The 11,674-nt window shown below is 39.2% G+C and overlaps 1 protein-coding gene across 1 annotated transcript in view; it reads left to right on the forward strand.

Moving 5' to 3' along the window:
• LOC122813793 (CD276 antigen homolog) overlaps positions 1 to 11,674 on the forward strand; it is a 394,739-nt gene that overhangs the window by 381,658 nt on the left and 1,407 nt on the right. The window lies entirely within an intron of this gene.

Genomic DNA, 11,674 nt, shown 5'->3' on the forward strand with positions numbered 1-11,674 from the left:
AAAAGACTGAAAACACAAGAGATGAGAGACTTTCAGAAATTGCTTTTCACCTTTAAACTTCTTTTTGCAGGAGAGGGCAAGCCCCTCTACACCCCTCATGTGAGGGCAAGCCTCTCACACCTTCTGAACTTATATGTACCAACTCTGAGGTCACTATACCTTGGAGAAAAGGGAATATTCTGAGAAATGGCATCTCGGACTTAGTTTATGTAAGTCCGATCTTCTGAGCATTCAGTCTCCATATTTCAGGACTCGTTGTGGTGGGTCCCGACATTTTCAAACGGTTACCTTACAGAAAACATTCCTTCCTCTGGAAGATGTGGCAAATGTACGAATTAAACTTCCTTCAGTTAGCAACAAAGAAACAGATCACTCTGCAAAGGAATATCTCAAGGCTTTGAGACACATGGCATCCACTGTGCTAATGAGCCCTCATTCCTGACACCACATGAAAAAGTTAAAGTGATACCTGAGTTCCATGTGAGTTCAGCATTCCTATCCTATTGAGAAGACAATTCCAGTTCTCTTCTACAGTGACAGAGTTACAGTGGTGGGCAAAGCAGAACAGTCTCAATATGAGGTCCACTTTATTAAGGAGAAATAACCAACAGGCCACCAAACTGGATGCTTCTGAGATGGAATGGGGAAAATGTACTCAAAATATAAAGTACACTGGAGGGAGATGCTGTTTGGTAGAAGAAAAAAAAACAAATGTGAAAGAAATTTTAATCTTGACACAGGGATTCTGAGCCTTGAGCCAAATATGGATGAGGAGTACTCTGCATGTGGTTCCTGACATTACCGCAGTGATGTTGGACGTCAGCAAGGAATGGGGAATAAAACATCAAACAGCCTCTGCAGAATAACAGTGACAGTCTGGGATCTGGCTCTGCAGCACAAGTTGTTCCTCAAGGCATTGTAAGTGTACTTACTCTCAGAACAGAGTACTCTGGTGACGGCATTGTACTTACTCTCAGAACAGAGTATTCTGGTAGCAGCAATGTACTTAATCCCAGAACATAGTACTCTGGTGGCAGTAGTGTACTTACTGTCAGAATAGAGTATTCTGGTGGGGGCAGTATGCTTACTCTCAGAACAGAGTACTCTGGTGGCGGTAGTGTACTCTCAGAACAGAGTACTCTGGTGGCGGCCGTGTACTTACTCTCAGAAAAGAGTGCTCTCGTGGCAGCAGTGTACTTACTCACAGCAGAGTACTGTGATGGTGGCAATGTACTTACTGTCAGAACAGAGTACTCTGGTGGCGGCAGTGTACTTACTCTTAGAACATAGTACTCTGGTGGCAGCAGTGTACTTACTGTCAGAACAGAGTACTCTGGTGACTCATGTCCCTCAAGGCAGTGTACTTAATCTCAGAACAGAGTATTCCAGTGGCTCAACTAAGCAGAGCAAGGACAGACCCACACAAGTTGGTGGTACACAGAGCTGTTTAACTAATGTCTAGGTGGGGGTGACCTTTAGATTGACCTTTTTACTTCACAACACCACAAACAATTGAGCCCCTTGCAAAGAAGCTTGGCCAACAGACAGCTTCTCCATCAATTTTACAGGGCTATTTCTTTATTTTTTCCCCGCTGCTGGAGTGATCCATGAGGTAAGGTGAGAGAGTATGATCTTTAGCACCTTTTTGGCCTGTGCAGCACTGGTTATAATGGAAATGTCCAGGGGTAAACACCAAGTCCTGCTAGCAGTGGTCAGACCTCTCAATTGTTTCTATTTTGGTGGAACATTCCTATTTTCAGGCCTGATTTACTCCTGCAGCAAAATAAAAGTTGTCAGATGCTGAGAGTCAGATAAAACACTTTGATAATCCACAAACAGAAAATGTAGGTGAGCGCTTTCGCAGTTGCCTGATTCCTCAGACCTTAATACAAAGACAATTCAACAAAACTGCATTTACATATTTTTACAACCAATAAAAACACTTTCGTTAATGAGGCAAACTCCTCTTCTTAAGAATAGGTTTTAAAGAGACGGAACTATTTAAGCCTGGAGGGGCATACGCTTTGAAATCAATTATCTACTTGGAGGAATGGTCTACTTCACAAGAGTAGTATGTACCCCAGGCATATTCCCAAGAACGTGATTAAAGGACAAGTACTTAGGGTCATGAGACTCCATAATGAGGATCAACAGCTTAGTTTAGCACTTGAGTCTCTGAAAAAAAGATTTTCTAGATAGATGGTACTCAATAAATGAAATTGATAGATGCATAACAGATGCATTGAAACAGAGACAAAGTAAAGGAAGGCCTTATTTTTCAGGACCACTGTTAAATGAAGACAGATATACACATGAGAGAACAGAGGTCCTTAGATTTCCTTTAACATGCTCATCAGATATTCATAGAGTCTGTGATATCATCAAACGTAACTGGGATATTTTAGATACAGTGGATGAACTAAGAAGTGCTATAGATACAGTTCCACACTTCTCTTTTAAAAATAATAGATCACTGAAGAGACACCTATGCTATAATGCATCCACTACTACGAAGGTTTTAACGTCAACTAGGAAAGGCACTTTTAAATGTAGAAATTGTACAGCCTGTAGGTTTATTCACACAGGTATGAATTATGTACATTCACATAAGTTTCAGGTAGAAATAGATTTCTACGCTGACTGTAAGACCTGAAACATAGTATATCTTAGTTATTGTGCTAAGTGCCCTACAACTCAAGGACAGAATCTTGGAACATCAGAGGGATGTTAGAAATAGGAAAGATATGAATGCCCTTGCTAAACATATAATGAATTTTGGTGCTGACCATACCTTTAGCTTTCTGGTGCTAGAAATAATTTCAGAGAATTTAAGAGGGGGCATATTAGAAACAGGACAGAATCTGCCGAACAGAAATGGATTCTGTCACTGAATGCAGATAAAGAACCAGGTGTAAATGAGGTTGTTTCATTAAAACCATTCTTAAAGGCAAGACCACTTAAACGTTAACATTTTAAATGTTTTGTATTTCTATCAGTTTTTATATTACATATGAACTTTTTCTCAATGTTTTTACTGATGTTCACTTAAGTTAAATTGTTTGGAGACTGTTTCTTTAAGATGTTTTTAGTGATGGTGTTAAATTGATTTTATGCTAGCTATTTAAACTCTAGTGTGCACTTTTAAGAATCAGTCTGATGAAGTTGTTTGATACACCGTGAAAGCACTTACTGTTCTGAATTAAAGTGTTCATTTTATTCTATTTCTCTTGCCAGTCTGCCGTGTTGGATTTTGGTAGTTTTGTTGTTTTTTCTTGGATTTCTTTTATTGTACCGGTCCATTCTTACTCCTGGTGTTGTGCTTTTTTATACAGATTTTTTTTTTAATATGCTTATATTTTTTCATCATTCTTGTCACTCTACTTTTTAAACATGTATCCCACGTTCCTACTGAAAGCAGGAGAAGAATGTGCTTATGTGCTATTTGGTGTTTAGATTTTATGCTGATTAGACTTCCACATTTTTAACTGGATATATGTACTTTTTTCAAGGGCCTTTGTACATATTTTCAATGTCTGCAGGTTGAGAGATATGGTAATGGTGGACTGTGTGTGACACAATCCCAAGGGTTCCTAATACACCTCAGCCTCATGGCATTGCTGCTCACTGCATGGATGAATCCATCTTGGTGTCTTTTAGGCACCAGTATTTTAGGGATGTGAGCAATATTATTAGGAAGGCTAAGAAACCAACCACCAGTAAGTCCTACATATCCAGGTGGAAGAGGTTTTCTTTTTGGTGGCAGGGCAGAGAACAAGTCCCAAGTGTGGTACGCATTCCTTTGATTCTCCAGTATATCAGTGAGCTGATTAAGGAATTTTCAAAACAGATGTAATGATAAGCACAAAGAAGCATAACAATGTTGGGTTCAACACTTGCCTGCAGATTGTGACTATGGCTCTCCCACAGAATTCCACATGTATTACAGATCTCCTAACACTATAGCCTGCATAAATCTGCAATGCATGGCCATCGTCTGCTGCAAAATAAACTACACAAATCTTGCCTAGGATGAAAGAAAAGGAAACTTTTACTTGCGGTTATACAGACACAACAGAACGTCATCTTGTATTTAAAATTCTGTGCGCGAGTGGAAAGGAATACCAGACTGTGCGACAATGCATGACGTGACAGGTGTGTGCGACTGGAATGCTCTTAAAGAATGCCCATATAAACAAAAACAGTATATATTTTTTTTTTAATTAAAAAGCTAATGTGACAGACTCTCGGCAAACAAGCCAAAATCCAGGGGGGTGCAAGTTCACCCCTGTGCACCTGCCTGCGGGCGCCCATGCCGAATAGATACTGTCACAGTTATCCTTAATATTTCTCATTTGCATGGTGTACACCCAGACATTGGTAAATATCAGCCTATGCATTTTTAGAGCTTTCTTGTCCAGGACCTATGGCAAACATCCTTGAGATATTTGGCCATGGAATGACAGGAGTGTGTAACCTGGGGAAGACAGCCAGCACTATTCTATTCTCCAAGATCTAAAAATGTATATGAAAGTGTTTGTGGTAAAGCTGTCCCTCCTCACTTTTACTGCCCACAGCCAGAGAGATCCAATGCTTAAGGAACTCAAACAAAGGTGATAGAAGGACAAATAGGATGGCTGAGATATGGATACCCCACACCAGTTCAACAAGGTGTAAGGATGAGTGGAGGATAGTACTGCAGCAGTGATATAGTCAGACATCTACTACCATGGTATATTACCTATACAACTGTGCTATTTTGTTCTGGTAGTTCGTACTACTAGACCAATTTCCGGAAGTTCTCTACAGCATGGATGGTGGAGTGAGAACAGCTAGGCTTAACCGTCTGAGTTCATATTTCAGCCATTTCAGCCTGTCTTCCACTAGATTTGTCCCTGGCTAGCTTGAGATCAGTAAATTCTGCATATGACGCCACGAAGGAAAAATGACAGCTCCTCCCAATGACCTAAACTTGTGTTATACAAACTTACCTAGGATCCCTTTGAACCAGATGCATCTGTATCAATCATATTTTTTAACCTGGAAAATTACTGTGCTGGTGGCCATCATGTCTACAAGGAGAGTACCGGAACTGCAGGCCATAATGGGCAATGAGCCTTTCCTAGTCTTTCATAAGGATAGGATCAGCCTTTGAAACCAACCCATCTTTCATGCCCAAAGTGGTAAAAAGTCCATCCTTAAGTAAAGTCATTCTGTTACCAGCCGCTTCTGAAGCCATCAAAGTAAGGGTGAAAAAATCCTACATTCCCTTGATATTCACAGGCAACATTGATATTATCTCCATCAAACTAGGGAGTTACAAAAACAGACCAGCTCTTCATCTCCTTCTCTGAAAAGCTGGGTAAACCAGCAACCAAGCAAACTATTTCTAAATGTCTTCTGCTGTGCATATAATGTTGCTACTCAATGAAAATCCCTGGTAAGCCCAGTCAAGGCACATAGTACTAGGGGACATTGCATCCACTGTGGCATTCTTAAAATAATTTGACATTCAAAATATTGGGTAAGCTGCTATCTAGGCATCATTTCACACATTCTCAAGTTGATTCTGGTTGGACATTTACTCTAGGGCTAGGGCTTGCTTTGCTAAGGCAGCTTGCAGGGCATACTAAACCCTAGCTGTTCTCACTCCACCATCCATGCTGTAGAGAACTTCTGGGAATTGGCCTATTAGTACGAACTACCAGAACAAAATATCACAGTTGTATAGGTAATATACCATGGTAGTAGATGTTTGACTAGATCACTGCTGCAGTACTATCCTCCACTAATCCTTACACCTTGTTGAACTGGTGTGGGGTATCCATATCTCAGCCATCCTATTTGTCCTTCTATCACCTTTGTTTGAGTTCCTTAAGCCTTGGGACTCTTTGGCTCTGGGCAGTGAAAGGGAGGAGGGACAGCTTTACCCCCAACACTTTCATATACATTTTTAGATCTTGGAGAATAGAATAGTGCTGGCTGTCTTCCCCAGGTTACACACTCCTGTCATTCCATGGCCAAATATCTCAAGGATGTTTGCCATAGGTCCTGGACAAGAAAGCTCTAAAAATGCATAGGCTATTATTTACCAATGTCTGGGTGTACACCATGCAAATGAGAAATATTAAGGATGACTGTGACAGTATCTATTCGGCATGGGCACCCGCAGGCAGGTGCAAGGGGGTGCACTTGCACCCCCCTGGATTTTGGCTTGCTTGCCGAGAGTCTGTCACATTAGCTTTTTAATTAAAAAAAATATATACTGTTTTTGTTTATACGGGCATTCTTCTTTAAGAGCGTTCCAGTCACACACACCTGTCACGTCATGTATTGTCACTCAGTCTGGTATTTTTCTGCTCGCGTGCAAAATTTTAAATACAAGATGACGTTCTGTTGTGTGTGTATAACCGCAAGTAAAAGTTTCCTTTTCTTTCATCCTGGGCAGGATTTGTGTAGTTTATTTTGCAGCAGACGACGGCCATGCATTGCAGATTTGTGCAGGCTATAGAAATTGGTGTTAGGAGATCTGTAAGACATGTGGAATTGTGTGGGAGAGCCATAGTCACAATCTGCAGGCAAGTGTTGAACCCAGCAGTGTTATGCTTCTTTGTGGTCATCATTACATCTGTTTTGAAACTTCCCTTGAGTTTCCATTTATTGATTTCTCTGTTGCTCATTGCATAGCATTTAGGCACCCACGTATAACTCACACCAACCGATAAAGCAAACTAGGAACCGCAAAAAAGTAACAAACTTCTTCCAAAGCAGAGGACTTTATTGGTAATCATTAAAGTCCTCTGCTTTGGAAGACGTTTGTTGTTTTTTTGTGTACCCACGTATAATTGTTTCATTGTGTGTATAATTAGTTAATAAGTATTGCATTGCATCGCTTAAACTAATTAATTGATTAGGAGTGTGGCTTCTGCATACTGCTGACATAAGTTTCCTGCAATGTCCTGGATATTCTGTTCCAGGTTATTGGGACTTCATTATATATTGCATTGATCTTGCAATACTTCTTTACATGGTGTCTTGTAAATACCAGTCACGATTGCATTACTTATATTCTATGCCATTACAGAAATGAGATTTACAAAAATGCAGACAATACTTTAGATGGTGCTAACAAACTGTCTACAACAAGGAACAGTGTGTTTTTGCCTTAAGTGATGTACACAATATGTCAATGGTGAAGGACGATACATCCTTGTTTTAGATAGTGCTCAAAGGCTGTCAACAGCAAGGAGCAATATATTCTTATTTTCTGTTGGTGTCCCCTATTACTGTGCATATCACTAACCCATCTGCTTTGTCACATGTCATGTGCTTGATTACCTATAAATCATCTGATAAGAGTAATCAATTCTTCCTTTGTCGTTGCTGTTACTTTCTTTCCAGTCATATTTCTCTTTTGCTTGTCTGATACAGTTTTATTTTACACAGATTTATGCCACCCATTTTGTAGACCTTTCATCCAGTCTTGTGAAGTATCTTAACATAAATCCTGTTATTCTAGCAATTTTCTAAGTTCATGAGAACAACATTTATAATCTGTCCCTATGTATTTTAGGCTTTGTCCAGATTTCTTGAACTAAAAGGTTGAGGTGTGTGTGTGTGTGTGTGTGTGTGTGTGTGTGTGTGTGTGTGTGTGTGTGTGTGTGTGTGTGTGTGTGTGTGTGTGTGTGTGTGTGAGAGTGAAATGCAGAGTTAGCGGGTGGAATTTATTTTCAAGTGCATTTTCAAGGAAATGTGAGTTTCAAGGGAAGAGAAGTTTACTGCTGCACACGCTAAGTCTGCCTAAAATGTGCAACTGTTTTGTTTAGCAAATGGTAACACTGTTGTGGTATAGAGTTTTAAATCAGTGTAGTAGCACAGCAGGTAGAAAACATGCATTTTGATGCAGAGAGCTGTAGGTTGTACTCCCACGGCATGTCGATTTATATTTGAAGGGGGTGGGTGCTGCAGTCCTGAGTATGTCCTCCTTTGGATGAGATGCCTAGTAACTATGAACCTGTTTTTCAGCTTGCCACCCAGCTTACCATTTCTTTTAATGTAACATAGGCAATTTATTCTTCAAGGACAACAGGCACTGAATTTGTAAATGAAACACTGAAATATAAAGTTGTTTTTTAGCAACAACCTCTTCATTGGTTTCAGATCTCTTTAAAGTGGAATTATTCAGATGACTTTTACTTCTGCAGAGATTCTGCATATTGACTGATATTGGTGCTGTTGCATGACAGAAGTCTGAGTGGCCCTTTATGGTTGAAATGTTTTGAATGGGGCAGTTTGCCATTATTGGTCCATATGATTTGTTTCATTGCTTAAAGGAAAAATGTTTAGAACTATAAATTTAAAACACACTAACAAGTGGAGCTGTATTATACAAGGGATATAATTCAATTATTATATAGTATAATTAATACAATCAGGAAGGTGAATCAAAGAACTTTTGCATGGTTCTAAAAATGTGTGCAAGGAGCCTATGATTTGAAAACAGCCCAAAGATAAACTTACCATGCCACTGGCTAGATGCATTTTCTTTGAATGTGGGTTTCATTGCTGTTTTAGTGAATGTAGGTTTCAAAGGTAGAGAAGTTTTAATGCTAAGTCTGTTTTCATTGTAAGACTATTGCTTTGTTTAGATTTAATAAATATCTATCAGTGTTTGTGCTGTAACATTTGAAATAAAAGTTGTAAATTAAATCCAAATATCTGTAATCATTGCAGAAGTAAAGCATAAAACAGTATGCACACTAAGAGATTTGAGCAGTGTCTATGGCAAATGGGGAGAAATAGCCAAGTAATGGGACACTGGAATGGCTGTGTGGGCAGGGGCTGTGTGGGTGGGGGGAGCTGTGTGGGCGGGGCTCTGGGTTTGCACCCCCCTGCAAAAAATCCTGCAGGCTCCCTTGCTATTCGGACAACTACTCATATTGTAACCAAGTTTGCTGATGGCTTCAAACTTGGTGTCATCTTCACATCCCTCTTTGATGCATAGAACACGTCAACAAGCAGTGCTCAAAATGGGTTAAAACTAAATGTTGAAAAGTGCAATGTCATAGCATTTGATAAACACATTCCTTCATCCATCTTATAGTTTAAATAATACCTCACCCAGAGTTGCTAGATTTGTAAAGGGACCAAAAAAAAAGGTCCTTCACGCTAAGTGAAGATCCTAAAACAAACAAAAAAAGGACTTTAATGCGTAACAGCAGGTATTTCCACATTAAAAAAAAGTAGCTCTGCTTTGCAATTCTTGATTGGCTCGTATGCAGTATATGAGCCAATCAAAAAATCACACAGCAGAGCTTCTTTTCAATGTGGAATGGCCCGCTGTTTTGCATTGAACAGAAGTGGCACCACTTTGCGATTTCATGATTGGCCCATATGCCAGTATAACAATTGCACCCAAACTCCGTTCGCTGCACTAAGTGTAAGGATTCATGTGCTGCTCCACAATTCCTTACAAAACACTTCTTTATTTGGTAAAACAAATGGATGAGTATAAGGTTAAGCGCTTTCATCTACATCAAAGTAGACTTCTTCAGAACACTTCCATTTGTTAAATGCTTGATTTTATAATACTACTAACCAATCCTGACAATCCACTAATATGCATCAATAAAACAATTAAATATTTAAAGTGCTCAGTGCTCAATTATATTCCTTCCTATTACTACACATTGTGTACTAAACTCTTTCATTATAATATACTTTAAAACAATGCTGCACTATTAAAACATACTTTAACCATTATTAAACAACTTAACTCTACTTATAAATACATATACAACATGGTTAATACCTAATTGGACCTTGTTTTAAGTACCAAAAACATTTAAAAAACATTTAAAAAGGAGACATTTAGAAAGTATATTTTGTCTAATCAATCATGGGTTGTCTGTATAAAACTTGTAATGTCATACTACTACAATGAATTGTGTTTCAGTTTGAATAATGTATATATTTAATATGTATTCTCTAAAATTGGCTTGATGGAAATACTCTCATTTAACCCAGGGTAAACTGATGCATTTAACAAAATCTGCCATCTAGTTTCCCTTTCCCCTAATCTCTTTCATATATTACCTCCCCTAGGGTTAATTTTAATATACTCTAATATTCCAAATTTGAAAGTGTCACAAGTTGTACTATCAACAAGGTGCCCATACAGAGCATTTTTCGTATCCTTCTTCCTAATGCAATACCTGAGGTCATATATTCTATTCCTTAAGCACCTGTCTGTCTTGCCTACATAGTAACATGGACAGTTTGTGCACTTGGCTAAATATATGACATGTTGAGTATGACAATTACCTTTCCTGAATCTGACCTCCGTTTTGTTTATGTCTTCCAATATCAGAGATGGTACCTGCAGCATCTCACTACACTGGTTGCACTGCCCACATTTTCGAGTGCCCTCTTCCTTTCATTTATCATTATCTTTTGATATTTTACTCTCTAATTCACATTTCAAGTTCTTTGCAGTTTTGAAGACAAATACCGGATGTTCTCCTACCTTTTTTCCATATGCCAGTATACAAGCCAATCAAAAATCACAAAGTGGAGGTTGTTTTGCCAGGATTTTAACAGTCAGTGCAGGATTTGGGATTGGGCTGCTGATCCTGGGACAGTCCCGCTCATATAGAGACATCTGACAACCGTGACCCCACCTCAGAACAAAAGTGTGATGATAGATCTTGCAATATAGGTAAATGATTCCCTTGCCTTTGACCATCATGTTGTAACAGTTGTTAGGTAATAATTTTACCTGACACAACTGATTTCAGTGTCATATAGTCTCCTTTGGGGAGATCAGTGCCAAGACCTCTTATATCTTTACAAATCAAACAGTTCCTACTAACACTAGAACTATGGAGGGCTCTAAAACTCCTTCAGCAAATAAACAAAACACCTGCTGGAAAATGCTTCTGTTAAAGACTTACTTTACCAGTGAGATGGCTACTAACAGTGGTTTCTCCAAAAATGTCTACATTGCAGGCATCTATCCTGTGGCTACTTGGTTATCAGCTAACATTATTTCTTGGACTGTGACTTCAGCAGTCTGGGCTCTTTTGATACTTCAACATTTCAAGGCTATTCAAAAGTCAGCCTTCTGAGCTTTTTGTTTAGGCTGTCCTTTGACCCTACCCTGTGGGATTTTCCTGCTTGGGTACATCCCAGCTGTAGACCTACTGAGAAGGATACTTGATGTTAGATACAGGCTGCATTCTTACTTCGTCAGTTGATCCATAAGGGGATCCTTCTATTTGATTTGCAAATACCTTTGCACTCACTCATGTTTTTAGACAGCCCCCATGCAGTGTCTTCTGTTGCAGTCTATTTGTGTTGGTCAGAAATGTATTTTTACTTCCTTATAAATGGCACTGGTGTAAAGTCTTTTTGTTGAACTGTAGGAAGTGTGTTTGTTCAGTGGTTGAGGCAGACTGATGACCACAGGATGAGCTCTGTCCTAGTGTAGGTCTTCATATTGTGGCATGCACTCATATATGTTCTGTGATCCTAGTAGTGTTAGGTCATCCAAGAACAGTGATTCCAAAGTTGAGCAAAATAGAGTATAAACTCAAAGACCCATTGAGGAGGATACCTTTCTAGATCAGCTGATATGGCAAGAATGTAAATTTCCTGCATTTCTGTGTAATGTGTGAAA

This window comes from Protopterus annectens, chromosome 10.part0 (assembly GCF_019279795.1).
Source record: "Protopterus annectens isolate FY-2018-M chromosome 10.part0, PAN1.0, whole genome shotgun sequence".
In the NCBI taxonomy this organism is placed as follows: Eukaryota; Metazoa; Chordata; order Ceratodontiformes; family Protopteridae; genus Protopterus; species Protopterus annectens.